Source organism: Acyrthosiphon pisum, chromosome A2 (assembly GCF_005508785.2).
Source record: "Acyrthosiphon pisum isolate AL4f chromosome A2, pea_aphid_22Mar2018_4r6ur, whole genome shotgun sequence".
Classification (NCBI taxonomy): domain Eukaryota; kingdom Metazoa; phylum Arthropoda; class Insecta; order Hemiptera; family Aphididae; genus Acyrthosiphon; species Acyrthosiphon pisum.
This window is the reverse complement of record NC_042495.1, coordinates 81397675-81420481: the sequence shown is the minus strand read 5'-3', so window position 1 is coordinate 81420481 and position 22807 is coordinate 81397675.

Below are 22807 nucleotides of genomic sequence, written 5' to 3'. Positions count from 1 at the left end.
TGCTAATTAAACTATTGATTCAAGTTCTTCAGTTAAAAAAACAAAACCAATTCATAATAAATTATTTTTGAATACATTTTCACTACGACGTGAACGAATTAATATAGGTACCTACTGTTTTAAATGTAGTTTTTAGTATGTACATAATTCAGAAATAAATAAATTATAATAGTCACATGTGACATATTGTATTGTACTTAATTAATATTTTTGTTATTTATTGTAATTACAATATATTATAAGAAAATGTTCATCGATAGTTATTTTCTATAATCTCAAAATTATTATTATATTTGTAATATTTTCATAACGAGCAAAGAAAAGTAGGTATTTCTAATCATTTTTTGGGATGAAAAAACAAATAAAATAACCATTTTTTTGTCCGGAAAAACACTAATAAAACATTTGAAGGGGAAAAAAATATAAAAACTATAGTCTAATTGGTTCAGTGTATTTTTTGCTTGTCCGTGGGCGATTATCATCGTAGTTTCTTTGTGGCACCCCATCCAAGGGAGGTGATGTCGTTGTGAAAAATGGGGTGGACGCCCGTTTTTGCAAAGTGTACTTCGGAGAATACGATCACAATAGTGAAAACGAGGGAAAAATATCGAATCATGAGCGACGAGGACCCTCTGGGAAAAACGTCGCCCTGTTGAATAATACCCTCGCCGAATATTCGCTGTTTAAAATGATTTTCTGTCCCCAAAAAGGTGTACCTAACAAAGTTCCCATCCTCCGTCTATACCATATAAAGCCCAAGGGAAAGAAAATCCAGTCGAACGTTCAAAAAGCGATTTTCACCCTCTCCACACACGGAAAATGTACTGTTTCATGACTCACAGGAGATACTCTTAATTGTGTCAGATCTTATGACGTATATATAGGATGTACCTACAGCATAACATTGAAAAGTGGGTAGAAAGTACACAAAAAGAATATAAGGTATACCGTATACATGTAGTTTAGTAGGGTGAAATGCCGATGACGGTATATAAGTTGCCAGAGGCGGTTTTTCATTCCGGAAGTAAGTAGTATATAAGGAGCTCAGGATCAGGAAGTCGGTATAAATCATAAAATGAAAAAAAAAACAAATTTGATATCTTTTCCTGTTTAGAATGGCCACAATCCAGGAAGCACTTTGACGGTAGTTCTTTCCTTTTACCACACGAGAACACGCCCTTTAAGTCGTTATAACTTTAATAAATAAATACACAAAATGAGTTCATAACTACGGCATAGAACTTAAGAGAAGGTTTCAAGTTTGATATTCAATGTGTGCTTTACTTAATGACTTAAATAACATTTGTTATGCATAAATATATACAGTGTTCATGTATATAGAATTGGGTAGCATTTAAAATAAAGTATTTCATGGAAAAAATATGTGATGAAATATATTTTCTAAATCAAATACATATTATCTAGGCAGGTACTTTAATTTTTATATGGTTACAGATATCAGCTATGTTCATTATATCCATGATATTCTGTTTCATATTGTTACAGATGTTTCAGTGTATGACATATGGTGGCTTGAATATATTTTATTAGCAGCTGTATCTAATAGAAAAGTTGAATGTTTTTATCTATGTGGTAGGTATTATGTTTCGTAAGATTTTTTTTATTAGTACCTAATATATCTATATTATAAAAACTAAATAAATATTTAGTATTGTGATGATGAAAGCAAAAATAATAAACATCTATTCTGTTTCATCTATAAAATATAGTTATTTAAAACCAAATATTAATTTTCAATCTTGAAGTAGGTACTTAAAACAAAAAAACAAAAAAGAACTGTTATACATATAATCATTTTGAATTTACAATTTCACTATAAAAATATCAAGTATTTTTCTAGTAATTAATAGCAAAAAATATAACAAGATTTGATTGGGTTACAGGAGGCGTACGTATAACGAACATTACTTTTATAAGATTTTAAATATTTCAAACAAAATAAACACTTTAGAAAAATCCAGATTCCACTAAAGTATTCAGTGTATAAAAAACGAATCACATACGTACAAGGTACAAAAAAAATTCACAAATATAATTTAAACTTTAAACGTAGGTAAATTATTGTGTGAACCGAACAAATTGTACACGTATAAAATAGGTAATTAACGGCTAGCCCGGCCCGCGTGTCTTTTTCAATTCCTCATGGCTCATTAATAAATGTGAGTAGAAACGTTAAAACTAAACCATTTTTCTCAGAATTGAACATTCTTTCAATTGAAAATAAACTTATTTTTCGAAATATGTTTTATCTTATAACAAGTTGTTGTATGTTCAATATTCATTAGGTTTTATATTTGTCTTTATTTTATCTATTGACCAATTTTACGTTTCCGTTTTTGTTTGAAGTAGGTATATTTTGTAAACTTCAATAATTAAAATCACAAGGAATTAATTTTAAGAAGCTTTTAGAACATTGTGTATGTTAGATTATGAAAAATTCAGGTTATACTTATTTATGTAGCTATTGTTAACTGTTAAATTTTTCTGTCAACCAAAGCAGCTTGTTCCTTTCGTTATATATACTATAATTAGTGCGCTAAAAGATATATTCTATGAATAATTAAAATATTTTTCTAAGTTGTTTCAGTAAGATCGTTAGTCGTTTAATGATCATTTCTGCTAGAATAATAATCAATAGAATACCCTTTATTTAAAGCAGTAAACAAAATTATGTAACACTAATTGTGTACCCAATTTTTATTTTGCCTTAAAGACCGATTTTGTTGTCATAATTTATTATTAATAAGTAATAGGTACCTAACATAATTAATTCGATCTTTTCAAATATTGAACTAAACTTTCGTTTAATTAAAAGCTAAAGGTCTAAAAGTTCTATACTGTGTAAGTTAATTCCTCCCACTAAAACTTCTATAAACATGTAATAGTAGAAGTTATTAAGGAGTTAGGCACAGAACTGCTGAAGTAAAAGATTTTTTTTACGTAGCAGTCTCTCATTAAAAATTCAGTTTGAGAATCATGTTGCAAAAACAATTATATATATAGGTAGTAGGTTGTAGGTAAACCTGTAGGTTTTTTCAAGAGTAAAAATTTAAAGTTTTATTCCGTCATCAACGAAGTATATGTTCGTTGAAAGGTATTAAAGCCATCGAGGTTTGCTTAATGAAGGGTTGAATGCAAACTAGGGGATAAGTCCCTTCAAGTTCACTTACCCGCATGTGTGCGTATAAAGTGATGGCGATAATGAAGGGAAGCGTACACATGGGAAATGTGTAACGGAAATTAGATAAAAAAAATTTGATGAAGAAATGTACATTGCGCTTGTAGGTCTTACAAACCTGTCAAAACGTTGTAGGTACTTGATTAGTTTAAAATGAAACGAAAATTACATAATTCAAAATAGATCTAATTTTTGGTTGAATATTGAGAATTACTGAACTTAAATTTTAAATTGTGAAAAGTCATAGGTAGGACTCCGGCTAAAGGGCTACATTGATCAATATAATATACTATTATACTGTAGTAGGTATAATAATAAATTGTACAATAGTGTTAACCATGTTACAATGTCAAATTATAATATTTAAAATAATAATACATTTCAAATACCTATAACAATATAATAATATTGCACGTTGAAGAATTTAAATAATTTTAGTACGAGTACCTAGTACTTACCTAATAATAAATTTTAGTAGGTATACCAAAATATAGTATAGAAAAATCAGTCCGAATGATTTTCCAAAAATATCCCATTAAAAATATATATAAAATATATTTCACAAACAACATACTTAAAAAGTTATACAAATTAATGCATACGTTATACAACATAATATGGCTGCAAAAAATCATTATATAACTTGATGACTACAAGAAAAATAGACATAGACCAACCCTATAATTCTTATAATGGCTATATGAATAGTGAATTATGGCTATATGGCTATATGAATAATTCATCAAAGTATTTTAGTATTTTTAAACTCAAGAATGTTTTTTTATATAACTGTATTATTATTATACATTATTATTATAATATGTCTTTACTTTGTGTTATTACATTTTTTCCATGATGATAATATTTAGTATACCTACATTGATATTAAAAAAAAATATTTAAGTTATATAGGTACCTACTGCAGTGCATTTTATCTTAATGTGTTTTTAAATTATGCTAATATCATACGAATTCGTACAATATCCTTTGTCTGGATTTGGTTGAGATGTTATGCACATACAAAACCGTTGACTAGCTTACCTTTCATTTGGGATTCACCCCTCCCCCCCTCCATCAACCATCCATAGTTGATGTTTGTGATTTCCGTCACACAATTTCCTATTTCCCAGCTTTGTGTCAATTTGGGGGTTCACTGTGTTATTTTCTGTCCAAATTATATTTAGATTTTTAGATTTGTTTTATTTGCGAACTCGTTCAATATCCTTTTTTCATTCTTCCCACAGGTCATTATTAAAATAATAAAACAATTTGTAGTACCGATTTTTCTTACAAGATTTTTGTTATGTGTACCTAAGACCTATAATATTGTTTAGCTAAAGATTATAAATGTTATAATGATACAAGAAAATATACAAACCAATGAATCAGAAAAAGAAACATAAACAATTGACTCCATCTGGAGTAAATGTCAACAATAAGAATAATATGCACTAGTAATTGTAGAAAAGAATTATGAGTGGGAATAACAGGTGTTATTATAGTATAGTCAAACTACTAAAATAAAATCTACTCTCGTGGACATCGAAAATATGCCTTTATCATACTTGCGCCCAATAATAACATATACGACACATGGTTTTTGACAAAAGGAGATGATAGAAAATTAATAATATTTCAGAGAAAAATACTCCGGAACATCTATGGGCACGAATCAACCAAGAGCTAAATATGTATAAAAAAAGAAGAAATGAGGAATTGCAGAAATTGTACAACAAACCAAATATCTTAGCGTAATTTAGGAATAATCGACTAGAGTGGTTCGGACACACTTGAAGAGCAGATGGGCAACTAATAAAAAAAGTACTCGTTGGAAAAATAAACAAAACAAAACCCCTAGGAAGACCCATAACCCGGTGGATAGATGTAATAACCAGAGATTTGAAAGACATAGACCGGAATGTGACCTTTGCGTCGACTTACAACAGAGATGGATGACGAGACCTCTCGAAAGCAGCAATGGTTCGGACGGGAAGCTGATAAGAAGAAGAAAGATTATAATTTTTATATAATAAAAAAGTATAAAATAAATATAGATATTTATATACCCAATAAAAAATAATGTAAGTATTATTATTATTATTCGTTCAAATATGACGATCTCATAACATTGACAAGTCGACAAGCTAAATACTATATAATTTACACACGATTTCCAACCGATATATTTTACTTAAATGGTTAAATTATTATACATAATACCTAATGTAACTATTATTTTTCAACTTAAAAATATACAATCTATAGTCTATGCACGTATTTTTTAAAATAAGTACACCTATATGTAGTTCATAAAGTATTAACTTACAAGGCATGCAAAATTGTGAAGACAAGTAAGTAAAACCCTCCGTTGAGAAAATAACGGAGTTCTTAAGTTAGTTTTGCATTATTATTAATACCTTAATATAGTTACATTTTAGATTATAAGAGTTAAGAAAGTGTTACCAACGGCTGATTTACTCATCATGATATTGTTAATGCAATCATGTCGTATCTATTATAAAATACCAACAATTAATCAAAATTACTTATTTTCATATTATTGTATAGATTGTAAACTGCCTTGCTTTAAAATTGAAATAGTAAAAAAACATTACAATAGGTACCTGAACCAATTTCTATTCAGCCAACGAGGGAAATTGAATTCTATAATAAGTGGATTTGCATGATTTTGGATATTTTATATTGCGAGTTGTGACTGATAAATTATTTTTGTAACAATACAATTTAAAGTTTTTTTTTATATTTCAATCTAAAATTAAATATCATATAGGAAATAGGTCCATAAATTATAAATAATTTAACCATTCAGAGGGTACCCACACTGGTGGGCCTCCCTCCTCAAGCCATTCATGTTATTATTGTTTCTTATCGCACATATGCTTATTATGTCCACGATGATATAGATTGTATATTTTCTTCTAAAAATAAAAAAAAAAAATAAAAAAATAAAAAAAATAAAAAAATTTAACCATGCATATGATTTTTTTTTCAGGTCTATATAGACGGTACCTAATTAAAGTATGATTTAAATAATTAAATTAGTTGTTGAAACTTTTTTTTTAAATGCATTCTGCATTTATTATATTAATATGCTGTAGGTACATGGCGTAAATACTATTTTAATTTGTTGCAATTTTGTACGAGTATAACAATTTGATACATTGCACTCTACCTCAAATTATTTAAGTTTAAAAAATTTGTTGTAAGTTGACATGCTAGACATGTACTGTAGGTATTGTTAGGTTTTTACACTTGTATATTCCTGCATTAAAAAATTGATTTATAATAGGTGCATTCTGCTGGGGTAGAGTTAATAATAAATAATTTAACAATGTTAAGGTATTCCTTTTGTTGTTAATATTTTAGCATTATACAAGAACTTTATACGTACATATAAGTAAAAGTATATATACCTCTGATGAACTGTAGTGTTGCGATATATATACATATAATATAATATTGTGTATAATGAATGTGCATTAAAGCATAAAATAAAATAAAATTGTTAAAATCAAATATTATATTATGATGAATTGGCGTATCGCGTATACATAAATACATAATTGATTAAAATTGTATGTGCTAGTTAAATATTAATTAAATACAAATGAAGTACGGTACCTATTGTTTGTTTGTTATACCTACCGTTGTTAATAAATCAGACCTTTTCCTTTTTGTTCCGGGCCGTTAAAGGAGGAGCATAACAAAACTTTTTCACGTTTAATTTATTGCGTTTTATAAAGCATCTTGAAAGTCTCAACATCGCAACCTATGGCCAACAACAGTCTGGATTTTATCCAATTTTCCTTCCCAATATCCCGTTGATGCTCATGGTGTGGTAGGTAGAGACAAACTTCCGGGACATAGCCGGAAATGAGTTTCGAGTAAGTGAATATTTGACGTTGTGTTTGAAACATTTAGAAATTGTGTATATATGACGTTAAGGTTTTGTAAATACATATATCTTGCTATACCTACTCATAACCTACCCATGTCCGACAAGAGGAAGTCAATTAGTATTCAGTTTCTACATATAGTTCAATTAAAATTTTGTAAAATGATTCCTATCAAACTTATAACACTTTTTTTTTATACGCAATTACTTTTTAATAGGTAATTTTGATAAACGTTTTAGTTGTCTCATAATGAGGAATATCACGTAAAATAATATACTTTTAATAATACTATTTAAAATAATGACAAATAATAAATTACAACTGTTGTTTTTCTCAACAAGGTTACGTATTAATTTACGCCATTGTATACATATTAATATATTATATTATTGACGAGTAAATAAACATATACTACTTATAATCAATGGCATTAGTGTATTACTAAGTAGTAGTTTTAAGCAATAAACATAGTACTTACTGGCTACCATAATATCACTACCACATGTTATAGGTAGGTATAGTATTCATTAAAAATCAATTGTATATACAGATATCATCGGCTAGAAGAAATATTTCTAGGTGTTGTCCCCATTAGCCCCTCCCCTATAACGATGACCTCGCTCGTACAATCATCGCATGTGGAATTTCATAAAATGATTGATTGCTGATTTGAAAAAAATTTAGGTATCTATTGCAAATGCACGGTGTGCATATATTGGACCAAAACTCGATGACAACTAAAACTGCATCGGTCTATACCAACACTGCAGCGGTCACAAGCCTTTCCGTCTACTCTCAATCCAAATCTATCCGTTTATTGTGGCACACTCTGTATGATCGGGTAAACAATAGTAAAAAATTGATTGTATTTTTTGGTATTTAATATTTTAATATCGAACACATATAGACGTATAGTTCCTTCAACGGATGACGCACAAACACTCAAGCATGGCGCGCATAAGTAAGCATGATAAAAACAGATATATGAATCTCAATAAAAGAGGACATCATAGTATATAATATAATACTGCACACACAGGTATTGCTTCTGACAGCAAATTGGATGGTTGGCTGGTAAGTGTGATGCGTGATATGCCGCCCGGCACGCGGTGTGTATTATATAGTGTCGAGAGTGCAGGTGAATTCATGGAATGACAATTCCGCATGCGACGACGACGGTAATAGTATAAATATTATTTTATATATTTTATTATATCCATCGAAGTAAAAGTAATAAATAATAATATATTATATATCCTAAAAGACAAACCGGGCTAGCATATTATTATTATATAATTTAGCGCCGTCTACACGCTCGCACGCCGCTGCACACTGGCATTGCACACTGCAAACGAGGAGTGACATTATTATTATAAATTTATTACTGTGCGCGGAGGTAGGTAAAAGAAAAAAAACGGCAAAGGGATTGAAAAAAAAACTAATAACGTCTTTTACGAGCAAGGTGAAAAATATATAATATAAAGTCTTTAAAGGAGTGCGGGGGAAAAAAAATAATAAAACAGTTTGGCGGCGGGTCCACCGATCCGTTATAATTGGGAGACACCGTTGCCGCCGTCTCGAATCTTTCGGAGCGGACGTAAACGCGTCGCCTATAATATACGAATATTATAACGTGTGTATAATGTGCACGCGACGGCGGCTGGTTGCCATGGGGACTTGCTGGGACGCCGTTCGCGCTTTTCGTGTGTTTTCGACCGGAACGTTACGTATACGTACGCGCAGCGCAACGTTGTTTATTATTCGCCCGCGACCCGCCGCCGCGTTCGTCATCCGCCGGGCGGGTGCGCCGGCACGCTATACAATATAATAATAATAATAATAATAATAATAATAATATACCGACGAGCGTCCCTCTCGCTGCCTGTCGCTATCGCTACCCCCGCGGCGGCGGCGTTGGAGGGCGGCTGCGCGCTGGTTTCGATGTCGAAATTATATTAAACTTGCCTCCGCCTGTCACCTCGCACACAGTCCACAGACATTGCTGTCCGTTATGCAATAAATGGTCTATATGCTCGTCTATATTATTGTAATATTTACCCACGGTAATACTGGTAAGTCTAGATACAATATAGCTGTGATATACTGATATACCAATAATTTAGTGGTTTTGGGATAGTTGCAGACTGCTGTAGAGCACTATACCCATATAATAATATGTAGGTACCCTTATACTTTATAGTGCCTTAGTTGTAGTACTTGTATAGTATTTTTAAAACAGTCACATCTTCTCCTAAACCGTACAAGTCGTCCATTAAAGAGTGCATCGAGGTCAAAATATAATAATTTTACCTTGCCGTAATAATTTCGTCTAGGTATCGATAAGATGATCTGATGACCGCAGAGCTTTCTATGTGGATGTGTTCTAATCGGCTTAAATACATTATAATCTTGATACCAAACCTATCTCCTATAGGTGATAGCCTATGGCCTGGGTTAAAATCCGTGCGTAAAATTTTCGTTCAATATTCATGAGTCTCGACGCATTTCCTTGATCCTCAAATAGTTCAATCACTACAAGATATTTTTACATCAACCTTCGACTGGTATCGGAAACCTGGTCTTAAAACACTGCTCAATTGTTTTGAATAGTTATTTGTACCAGGATTTCAATGCAAAGAGCATTATTTTTTGGATGCTCTAGGACAATGTATTCCAAGTACTTAATTCGTTTCATGTATAAGTGTATAACTGCAGAGATAAGTACCTACTTCAAATGTGAAACCTACTTCAAATGCGAAACTTTTATTTTGCATTTTTTTTAGCAATTTTTAAGATATTATATTAATTTTTTGTGCATAGTATACCAATACAATAACAATGGACGAGCAATTAGTGTAAATTAGGAATTTAAAAGTATTATGTCAAGAAATATTGATTTATAATATATGACTTAATATTTTTTTAGATATTTTTCATCGGTACCAAATGTCAATGGTTCTATAAATGAATGTGATAACGTCATTATAATATGTGTCCATCGATTATCGGATGCGGTGTCTTACCAAACAAATAACTAATTGCGGTCAGTTGGAGATACATCGCAACCTAATTTATTTCCAGAATACTATTTATTTATTGTACGTTCCTAAGTTTGGAAAAGTTTTCTTATATTATTTTTAAATTATACCAAGTTAAGATAAAGAAGTGTTGACATTTTCACTTGCGTTGTTGCATGCCTATAATCAAAAACATTTTGTTCATGGTTTATGTACCAAGTGCAGTTGTGGTTGGTTTTACAAAACTATTTTTATCTGTGATAAGGAAATCATATTATTATGCTCTAACATTCAGGATGTAGTTTATAGGTACTGACTACAATTGATACGCGGCTACTTGTAAATTACGCGGTAAGGTAATTATTTATTGTTAGAGTTAAATTTTTTCTTAAGAATCGCCTAACTATGGTGTATATTAAAAAGTTTTGTCTTCTTTAGAAAGACGCGTCCGTCGTTTTGTCAACACACGAATCTCGTCGTCACTAGGTATAGGTATACGATGGCTGCTGTACGTTATGCTGCATGTGCACGCGGCGGTTTTCCGTTTGAACGTTGCCGTTTGACGAACTCGGTCGACCGGAAACAAAATTCCACTGCAGCAGGGTAGGTAGCATACGTAATACAGCTGATATAATACATATACATACGTATACAGGTGCACGGGAAGCCGACAATTGGCTCCCCCGAGTTTAATTAATTGAAAACGGGACGGATGCCGGCGGCGGTGCGTGATGTACGACCTCATCCCTCCAACCCTCGCCGCGCCGGCCGCATCATGGGGCCTGCACAATCGAGACATTGACGACGATAACGAGCCGGCGGCGGCGCGGCGGATCGGTGCAGCGACGGAATATTTTAATGCTAATGTTATGATAATGCGCGTCATAATATTATGTACATAATACAATATTATATCTGCACCCTCCAGACGACGTGCGATTTCAAACAATCGCGAGATGTCGGGTGGGTTCGACAGATTTAATTGAGCAGACTCGACTGCAGATGCACTGCTCTTGTACATAGGCACCTACGTTATCATGCGAGTGATGTATGCGATACATTTGATGGTATATATATATATTTCCATTTACGATATACCTATGCTGCGCTACGAAAATAATTTAAATGAAAAGGATATTATACGTACCTACCTACCTGTTTTTAGCTAGAAAGCACGTCGGAATTTAGATTTTGTTGAACTTATGTAGCAGAAGTATCATTGATTTTGAGATTTTGAAGAGTAGAGCGATGAATGTATAAATGTATTTGTGTCTAAAAGAAAAAATGCTCCAATATTTAATTTTACGGCATTATGTAAATAATTTTGAGTTATTTATAGAGATTTTAAATTTTCTACTTTTTCGAGTTATGTATCATTACATTTTTGCTTACGAGTAAAATTTTTTGAAAATGTTAAGGTACAAGTTTTTCTCACGGAAATTAAAATATAATATAGAAAATCCATATTTTCATGAATCCAAGAACAATTACTTTTGATTTAATTTAAAGATGACTAAAATTATCAATTATATTTTAATATTTGTAATATATTTGTTATTTTGTAGTTAAAAATTCATCACTTTTTTATTTTTACATACTGTTTGAATATTTTTTAATATAAAGTTTTTCATAATGTTTCCTTTCCAGAATCAAAAAAAATGTTTACTGTAAAGTCAAATTAATGTTTAACGAATGTCTGAATTAAAAATGTTGACGAAAAAAATCACGACTTATTTTGTAGACATATTATAAATAGCCTAACTACAAATCCACCCAGTTAATTTTTTTATTGCATACAATGATTTGTCATATTGAATTCAAATTTAATAACAACACATCCATTATAGTAACCTACACAATAACGAGGTACCTACAATCGAGGATATCTACTATAAAGCAGAGGGACTGAGGGACATCCCCGTTTTTAATATATCGTACTCGTATATATATAAAAAAAAATATTGTTAGTTGACAGTAATGTAATAGGTAACTACTATAGGTATGCGTATGCCTAGATTTGTTGAGAAATTCAAAATTAAAGTTTAATGTTATTGTTTTCTAATTAGTATAAATATAAAATAAAAAAAGTTACATTTGCACAGACTTTGAGGGTACGATGGAACTAAAAATGAACATAATCTTTTTAATGTCTGGACGTATCACGTATGTATGGTATTTATTACCTTTTCTCCCCCTTTTGATTCGCTAACATATATATAAGCGTATAGGAAGGGGTATAGTGTATAATGTATAAACCAGTGTTTATCACCTAAATTACCAGTGATGGTATTATTATTTTAGACACGCAAAAGTGAATTTGTTATTCAACACCATGTTATCAGTTATTGAACTATTTACTTCACACAACATTGATTATAAATACTATTAATCATGATTATGATTATGCATAATAAGTAATAACTAATAACTAAACACACGCATTTTGTCTCATCAAGCGTCCATTTAACATTTTGGGGGCTGAACACAAATTAGGGGGAATATATAGTATTAATATATAGTTTTTTATATATTTCTACGATTGGGCCTGACGACAATTAACAAAGAAAAATACATGGGTAACTATTGGTCAGTATTAAAGATAACAAATTACTAAATAGTATATATAAAAACAATATAAGTAAAGTAGCTAAAGTATTGAAAGGCATGAAAATTAATATACAATTAATATACATATATTATTATCAAATTAAAAACAAATCGCCGTGTGGTCCGTGTCTAAGATTTGTTCTACTCTTCACATTTGACTACAAATTTAGGAGTCTCAAGTTTGAGTTAATTATACGCATGGTTCTTTGGTTGGAGCGTTGCATAAATAATTTGCTCTACTAGGTAGTGCTGATTTCAAAAATTTATTTACTACGGGACCCAATTCTATGCTTAATTTATTTTAACATAATATTATATAATATGTTTTAATGTTTATGTTTAAGTAGTTAATAGTCATGTATTTAGGTACCTACTACGACTCACGAGACCACTCTTTTACGGGTTTACGGATAAATATTACTAAACATATACATAATATACTTATTACTCATACACCGTTAACAATATAACGAAATACATAAGTGACCCTCTATTGGAATTCTATTTCGTTTACTTAACTTTAATTCTAACTAGTCTAACAGTATATAGGTACTAGGTAGGTACTTCAATGTTTCTGGTTAATCACTTTTAAAACTATGAATATTTAATTTACATGATTTGTCTATATGGAAAATATTGCTATAAATGCATATTTTGTGTCTAGCCTCCACGTTTTGTTTTTTTTAATTTCTAGATTTACCCCCCGAATCCTCTTTCTACCCGTTGAATCATTCCACTACCGCGCCTATTCAAAAATAGTTAAGTATCTACATTCTATGATAAGACTTTGTGTAATAATAACACCTAGGTACTAACCCAACGGTTTCGGCCACAATGCATTGCGTGGTATTTGTCGAATGGTTCACCGCTTATAAATTTATAATACAACGTAGGTACAATTAATTGGACTCTTTTATGTTTTGTTTATAGCTGATAAAAACTAACAGTACCTATAGTTGATATCTCAACTCTTACAATGCAATTATAAACATCAGTACCTGATCTAAATAGTATAAATAATCAGGGGTTGCTCCAGGGGGCCCCCTAAGGGCCACCCCCCCCCAGCCCGTATTTATAAAAAATGTATATTGTGAACAAAAAATACATATTAAATTATTATAATATTGACATATGAACTATATGAGCCATATAGGTATGACGGTGTATACGATGTACCTGCTGGGTAAATGGACTAAAAATAGACGACTTGAATTTGTGTTGTAAAAATTGTTGTTTTCTTTTTGTTATAACATTTTGTGAAATTATAACTTGCCCCCCCCCCCCCCCTAACCAAGGCTCTGGAGCCGCCCCTGTAAATAATAAATATATACAATAGCGATATTGATAATATTATATGACTATTTATGATACATGGTACCGGTACCTAATGTTTTATTTTTCAAAAAATTAAAAATATATTTATGGGACAAACGAATATTACTTGAAGGTGGACGGTTGACCGCTGTCATATTAAGGATTACGTTATGTGATGTAAAATCTTTTGTATGAAGTTTCAATGTTTCATAATGTATATTGTGTAAGCGATGACGATGCGGGTAACTTGACACGTCGCGTCGTGTGGACAGTTTACTTATTCCAATAGTAGCGCCGTTCAATTGTACATAGGTGCCCACTGATCGAAAACAGACATGTTTGATATATCACACTCACGCTCCACTTATGACGTTATGATGATATTGTTGAAGTTTTAAACAAAAAATAAATATTATTTGACAGACAAAAATTGGCCGGCCAATAATCGATACTATCACATTGTGTCCATGTATATAATATATATTTGTAGTATATTACATTTCTCGATTATAGCTATTCGGGATGTGAACATATTTGACTTCACTACTCCGAGAAGTATATTACCTACAATCTACAAAATATATTAAAAATAAATATATTAGTTTAATTGAACTTAAAGAGATGTCTATAGTTTCATAAGTATTAATGCGTATTATACCTTCCTTATTGAGTAAACTGAAAGGGCTGACATCAAACCTTTCAAAGTTTGTTGTTTGAGTTTATATAGGATGACTTCGGAAATTCGTGAATAGTGGACTTGTATACGTATAGCGTTATTGGCATAGGCACCACTAGGTGAATTTTTCTGGGGAGGGGGAGGGGGAGCTAGAATTGTATCAGCAGCACAGACAAAGGTAATTTATATATAACTAGGGATAAAACTGAGAGGGGCTAAGCCTCCCTAATTGAGCCTATGGAACCAAATATTTCGTGTACTCAGAATCAATTATTATATAGGCTACCTAACTACCTAAAGTTGTAACATTTGTAGATAATATTATTAGCTTGCAGCTATATTTAGTTCAGCCTGTAAATAAATAAATAACTGGCGTAGATTTATTATCAATTTATTAAATATTTTGTGATGATCAAATGGTTTGAAGCAGTACAATAGTACATAGTTCAAATAATTGGTGTCTAATCTTCCCATATCCAGATATGCAGTTACTATAATATGTACGTACACTAAATGGTGAAGACTGGTTTTGTCTTACGCGATGTAATCTATAGCGGTAAAGATCATAGATTTCATTGTCAGCGGTCAGCCATTCACACTCATAAATTACAATAGGAATATACTTTTATATTATTTTATTATAATAATATGTATAGGTGTATTTATAAGTTATAACACCTATATATTGTTTAATGTTTATTGTTAAATGTGTAATATTTCTACATAATACATGTACCTACCTAATATATTCAACGTCGCGAATGCATTATACATATTATATAACCATCAGTGTTACTTAAATACAAACCACGATTTCCTAAACAATAAGTATTAAAATATTATTATTCTATAAACGGAAAATACTTTATTATTCTAAACACCATATCGTCGGTGTATACAGTAGATTGTAGGCACATAGGATATACATATGAATAATATTCGATATTTTATAAATGCGTTATAAATATTCTCCGTTATTCGTAGGGAATAAATACATAAATAATTTACCGATAAGTGCGATATAGTTAATTTATGTTTTATGCTTCATTTCATTCAAAAGTGAAAACTGTGTTGAAAATCTTTAAAATTATTTGGATCAATGCAGAGCGTAATCGATTATTTATATATAATTTAATATAGATAAAATTTAGTTTTGTTTTGACCAGTTATTCATTATAGTCTATATAGATAACAAACATATTATAATGATAATACTAAATTATCAATATACTTTTATAAGATTATTGGTTATTATTTTGAATAAAGTAATAGAAAAAAATTTTAAAAAAGCGTCGTCTATTTTTGTAATAGATATAAAATATGATCTAATGAATATTATAAAAAGTTATTTTTTAGTTTTTTATGAAACTTGTTAATGTTAATTAACTGTACTGCGTGTAGGTACCAAACACTAATATAGAGAGAATTTTAAATAATTTAATTTATCCCTTATCTTAGATAGGTAGGTATAAATAGGTACCTACTACCTAGTTTGCTTATAAGCTTATATAATAATACTTAAGTACGCTAATATAAAGTTTAAATATATATATTTTTTTTTAACCCGCGGCAACTTAAGCCATTGAGTAGTTTTTACTGTGGGGGAGGGTGCTGTAAGTTTAAACACGTGTGTTTTGGTTTTGGCAGTTTTTTTAGTGGGCACCCGTAGGTATTTGCCATGCCCGGGTGTAGGATGGCAGCACTTCTCTCCGGACACCGTGACTTACCCGAAAAATTAAATATATATTATGCGATATTATATTAGAATGTATAAATGTATTTGGTACTGGCATTTACGTAAGTACAAAGTCCTCTGAAAGTTTGAAAGAAGTAATAAAGGTATAAAGGTTTAAAATAGTTTTGTTTTTTTTTTAAGTTATTAGATTACTTATTTATTATTATTCAATTTTTGACTTGAGGGTGTCGGTGCCAGTATTCCCAGTTTTCGAAATTTCTATGCTATTTGAATATTATGTTTTATATTTTAGTTATTGCCTTAATTATAATACTTTTCTACTAATCTACAGCTCGATACTTATTTAGACGGGGTCGATACGGTGTATTATATCAACGAAAATGAATTCACGGGATAAACTCTCACGCCCTGTAGAATTGTCGGATTTCGTTAATTTTTTTTTTCTGAAAGATGAGAAGTTTCTACAGGTCGGATCAAAGCTCGATTTTTTATTTTACTTTGAATAGTAGTAGAAAAATACGTTTGAAAAAGGACAAATATTATGCATTTTTCAAATGCATATTCCAGTTTCTATAATTATAAGTTTTCAAAATCAGGCTTTGATCCGACACACAAAATGTTCTCTACTTTAAGATGAAAAAAAAATTAACGAAATCCGACAATTCTACAGGTCATGAGAGTTTTTCCTGTAAGACATGTTTTTGTACCAAAAAACGCACCGGCACCGACACCCTTAAATATATATTTCGTAAGAATTCGTGTCAAAGTATAGGTACAGTTAATACAAAACGCTATCTATTTATGAGTACCTATGTAACTCAGTTTTCAATCGATATTTAATCATATACCTATATTATGTTATTGACAACTTTAATATTACATTTTTGTACGGGTCTATTCTATACTTACTCAGCTTAGTTTTGTATTTGGTGAATTGTTTTTATTAATATAATATTTATATTTATATGTTTTTTTTTAAATTAGATTTGATACGACTGATTCAATTAAAAAAACAATATTTTTTCAATCAGCCTATATCTATTTTAATTGGAATTTAATATTTATCTATTGTAAAAAATATACTTTCAAACAAATTTAAATTATACTTATATTTCGTGTGGAAATATGTTATCCTTTCTATCATAATAGATTTATATAACATAAATATTAGTAATGTCTGTAAGTAGCTATATACTTTAAATGATAATAATTTACAAATAAATATATTTAATATTTTATTTGAGGTTGGAATAAGGTGTTATTATTTATGACATATATTTATTTAAAATTATAATTAAATTATTATAATTTTGATCATAATATTTTAAGCCGAAGAAAGAAAATGTACAAGATTAAAACATTACACCATTTACATGCAATATGATAATTTGTATTTCAAATTTCAATACTGGTCCAGGTTATAATTTTATGTTAAATAAATAAATATAAACAATATTCATATTTGAACCCTACGAAAGAAACAGATAATATTAATAAGTATACCTAATATAAAATATTACAGTGTTTTAATAAGTAACTAAAAAATAAAATTAAAACTCTAATATAGGTATATTTTTATTTTTTTAACATACATAAAACATGACTTAAAATAATGTTGTTAAAGATAATATAACAAAAATAAGATATTTAAATGATCATTAATATAATTTCCATATTTATTAGGTAAAGCTTATAATTATAAGTTAATAAAACTAAATTAATAACCTACGTTTCAATCGAAACTTAAAGAAATTAATAAGTATCTACCCATATATTATAATGATAATTATATTAATAGGTACCTAAATGAAAGTGTATGAAATTATTATATGTGATTATAAATGAAATGAAATGGAAAATAAATAACTTGAGTGATTGAATATTGAATACGTTAATTGACTTCTAATTTAAGTCCTTACAAAACGGCGTAATAGTTGATTACGTATTTACTTAGGAAATCCTCTCAGTGAGATTAAACTATAAATGTTTAATCATAGATATTAAAGTTGATAAATTTGATTTACAAATTCAATATAATATTACGAGATAAGAAAACCCATTTATTAATCATAAAAAAAGTGCTGATGTATTAGAATTACACGCGTATGGTCAAATATAACGTGGACTTAAATTTGGAAGGTATAAGAAATAATTACCAAAAATGAATCTAAGCAAAACTATTTAACCGAAAGTTATCTTGATCTACTTAAAAACAATAATTCTTTATTTTTCTTGAACATTTTTGTTTTTATTTTTAAAGTTTTAAAAATTTGTTCCTCCACTACTGGTGAATCAAGAAAATTAAATCAATAATATTATATGTTTATGCGTTTATTTTTCAATCTAAATATGAATTCCTGTGGACCTGCCTGATGGATAGTACAACAACCACAAAATGTTTTTTCTGTAAAAACAAAATAATATGTAATATACTAAATTGTATAATATTAATACAATCATATCGCTGAATTATCATCTCATAACGTCATAGCGATAACTAATAACATACATTTTTAAATTAAAATTTTATGTTGTTGGATCACAAGCTATCCTAGTATCCTATAACGATAAAAAAATAATAATAATACAAACACGAAATTATTCAATATTCAAAACCAGAAAAACGTATAAGGTATCAAGTCTTATTTACTCAAAGCGTGTGTAGTACCTACGTTTGAAATTTCATACGTTGACAATACACGTTTGTTTATCAAACCACCAAATCAAAGATAATTTGTCTACACGTCCGTTTGACATAACTTTATGACGCGCCCTACAGTGTAACGAGCAGCGAATACATCTGTCTTGATTTCATCCACGATAAAAACCCCTTTTACGAATCACGCGAGGGTGGAAATACGCATGATAATAATATTGGGGTTTACTTGTAAGTAACCAAAAATAACCGACGTTCCTGCTAGTAATGGTTTTCTAACCCCTAGCTGTTTTCGATTACACAGAATCCTGGGGTTAAGTGTTAAGTTTTGAACAAATACAATGGATGGGTGTTTGGATTATGATTAAAAAACAAAAAATGAGGATATATTGTAGCAATATAATAACATGTTCTAATGAACAGTATTGTTTGTAAGTAGATACAACCTATACAACAGTGGACAGGATGATTATTTTACCTTGAGACTCAGGCTTGAGTGTCCATTGTTTTGGCCAATTTTAAAATTTAATTCTATATAGTTTTGAAGTACTTACCTGGGTGAAATTGTTTTTAGTTATACAAATGGTTTTTTAAAAAATACAATTTTTGACCAACGGGTAGTGAAAATTAAAGTTAATACAATTATCTTATGCTAATAATATACACGATGGTATATACATGAGTACATTATGTATGTACCTACATACCAAAGTCCAAAAGAAATATTCAAATATCAGGGAATTGATTTTTGGTATATTTACTTATTTATACAATCTATAGAATTCGAAAGTGTAGGTTGGTATTATGTAATATTATTATTAGGCTGTAGTTATATATTTATTAAAAATGTTGTTATTTAAATAATTTATAACTACCTACACGTAATTTTAAGACTGCAAGATGCATGTTTTTGATGATTTAATATTTGTTTATCTTACAACTTCAACAAAAATGGATATCTAAATAACATTATAATATATACAGTAAAACATTCTCATTTGGTTTAAATGCACGTTTTTAAATGTTGTCAAATAAAACATTAGAGTCTAATTTAACAACTAAATGTAGATCATAGTACAATATCATAATATATTATGATTACCTACATCTAATTTCAACAATTCGATTTATAACTATGAAAAATTAGGTGAGTACCAAAGGTGACGTAATTAAAATAATTATTCGTCTTTATGTTTTAAGATTTAATTATGGTTATTGTCATAATTAAATCATGAATAATGCGGTTAGTTATTTTTTGTATACCTAACTTAATAAATTATGGTTTAATAAACACCTATAATATTTTTAAGAAGATTACATATATAATATATTCTTATATGAAATACATTCAGCTTACTTTGAATTGTTAATTACCTTGATAAAATATTTCATTCCAACGTATTCAATTGATTCCTTTTACTTTTGCACTTAATAACGAAAATAAATCCATTGGATTTGTGCATTTGACAAAAGCGTTTTTCGATTAAAATCTCCCTTTGAATAACTATCTTAAAATCAGTCATACGTATAATGCGTGTGCGTGTGCGTGTCTAGAAGTATGTGTATAGCAGTCTTATCGAGAACCGAAAGGATTTTCATCAAACAAGACAACGTGCTTAAACCTCTTGTAATTTCGTTTTTATATAACAAACACGAACGGTGTTATACGAACAAATCTGAATCACGATAGTACACAACACAAAGCATCAATAGTAATAACATTTATCTAAAAATATTATGAAGTAATAAATATTAAAATTTAATGTCTTACCAACTTGTTTAGGGCTAAAAAGGCCTAAACAAACTAAAGACTAAGGACTATAAAAATGTATTAATGTCCTAAAAATTAAAAATAATTCACCTATTAAATGCACTTAAACCTATAATTACGACAAAAATATTGGGTATTTAAAATCTTTAAAATTGAACATGCATTGTACATGGTAGAAATATGTTATTATTTAATTATTTATTATGATAATTTGATGATATATATATATTGATTTAATTGTTTCGATGATGCTATATTCTGTTTATTTGTTATCAGTGATCACTGATCAAAATTATTAGGCACCCTAGAAGTTTTATTTTTTTGGTGGCCAATATCTATTTTATTGATTATATGGAGTTTAAAATGTAATGTTAAATAAATGTTAATGTTTGCAATGATAATACAATACTACAATATACTTATAACTTTTTATAAAACTTTTTGTTAAAATCTTTATATCCTACTAATTTTTTTTTAATTTGAGGTTACCTGTCTAAAGATTTTTCTAAAATTCATAAAAAAAGGTTTAAAAAATAAGTTTAGTCATCAAAATGACAACTAAACCAAAAATTCCATAAAATACAAAAAGTAGCAAAATAAATTTTTTAGGTATATTCATTCAACTAAATATAAAACAAAATTGTACCAAAATGAGCATTATACATCTTCTACTAACAAAAATTACAAGGTTTGTTAAAATATCGTCCGTAATAATTATACATTTTCAATTACCTCCATTTAGGTATAAAACTACAACTTAGGTATTCAATATTTCTCATTGACTGTTTTTAGCTAGTGAAAAGTGAACATATTGTTGTAAAGCTTTCTACCAGATGTGAACATTAACTATAGAAACTTATAATCTACATTGTTTATTTTTAAATAAATTAAAATATTATACATTTATACGTTTTTCTTTGAATGTGAAATCAATAAAAATATATTTTACCGAAAAACGTTTAATTTCTTTTTGAGATCAATTATTATTTTAATTAATTAAATTTAATTGCAACATTTTGTTGTAGAAAGTTTCTAAACTATTATCCGCAGAATATTATGTTTATATTCGAATTGTATAATACACGCAAAAAAAGTTTAATATTATTAAGTTTGCTTAGGGGATGACGAGTTTAAGTTCTGAATATATTATTAAGTTTGTGGACAGAATAGGCAAAGTTTTTTTTTATTGCTGTATACATTTATATTTTTCTAAACTAAATTTTTATCAATTTGAATAAGAAAGCAAAATTAACCGAAAGCACAATTTTCTGAAACTTATATACACACATAAAATCCATCATTTTAATTTGATTCCATCGTCCGTGAAATGCATATGATTAAGTACACACACATAAATTAGAATGTATAATAATTATGTTGCGCATCGTCCAACCTAGTAATAAGTGCACTCAATCAAGTGATAATTTTATTTAGGGTAGACACAATTGATAATATACTAAACTTAAACCAATGGCTTATTCTGTTTATTTTTTAGATTACACCCCATATAGGGTGTTGAGTAACATGTGTGTTTATACAGTAAGGGTGTTCAATACCTTTATGTTGTAATTATACTTCAGGGACTATAGGGAGCCATAAAAATATAAAAGTCTATTTCTACACATTATTATTCTTTCATTTATGATTTTTTGATTATGAGCAATTTCAAACATTGCTTAACTAGGTTACAACTTTACAAGACGTTGTTTTTTTTATTTTATACATATAATGCTTTATAATTGGAAAAACAATAATTTTAACATTTTGAAATATTTTACAATATACCACGAAAACAAAATTACTTATTGTTCTAGATAAAGTATTAATGATTATTGATTGCAGGTCCGGATTTAGATTATTCTTGTAGACGAGGGGTACGGAAAGCATTACTAAACATTTTTAGTTAAGAGGACGCTACCCATACATTTGTTGTCTCCGACTTACACACGCACAA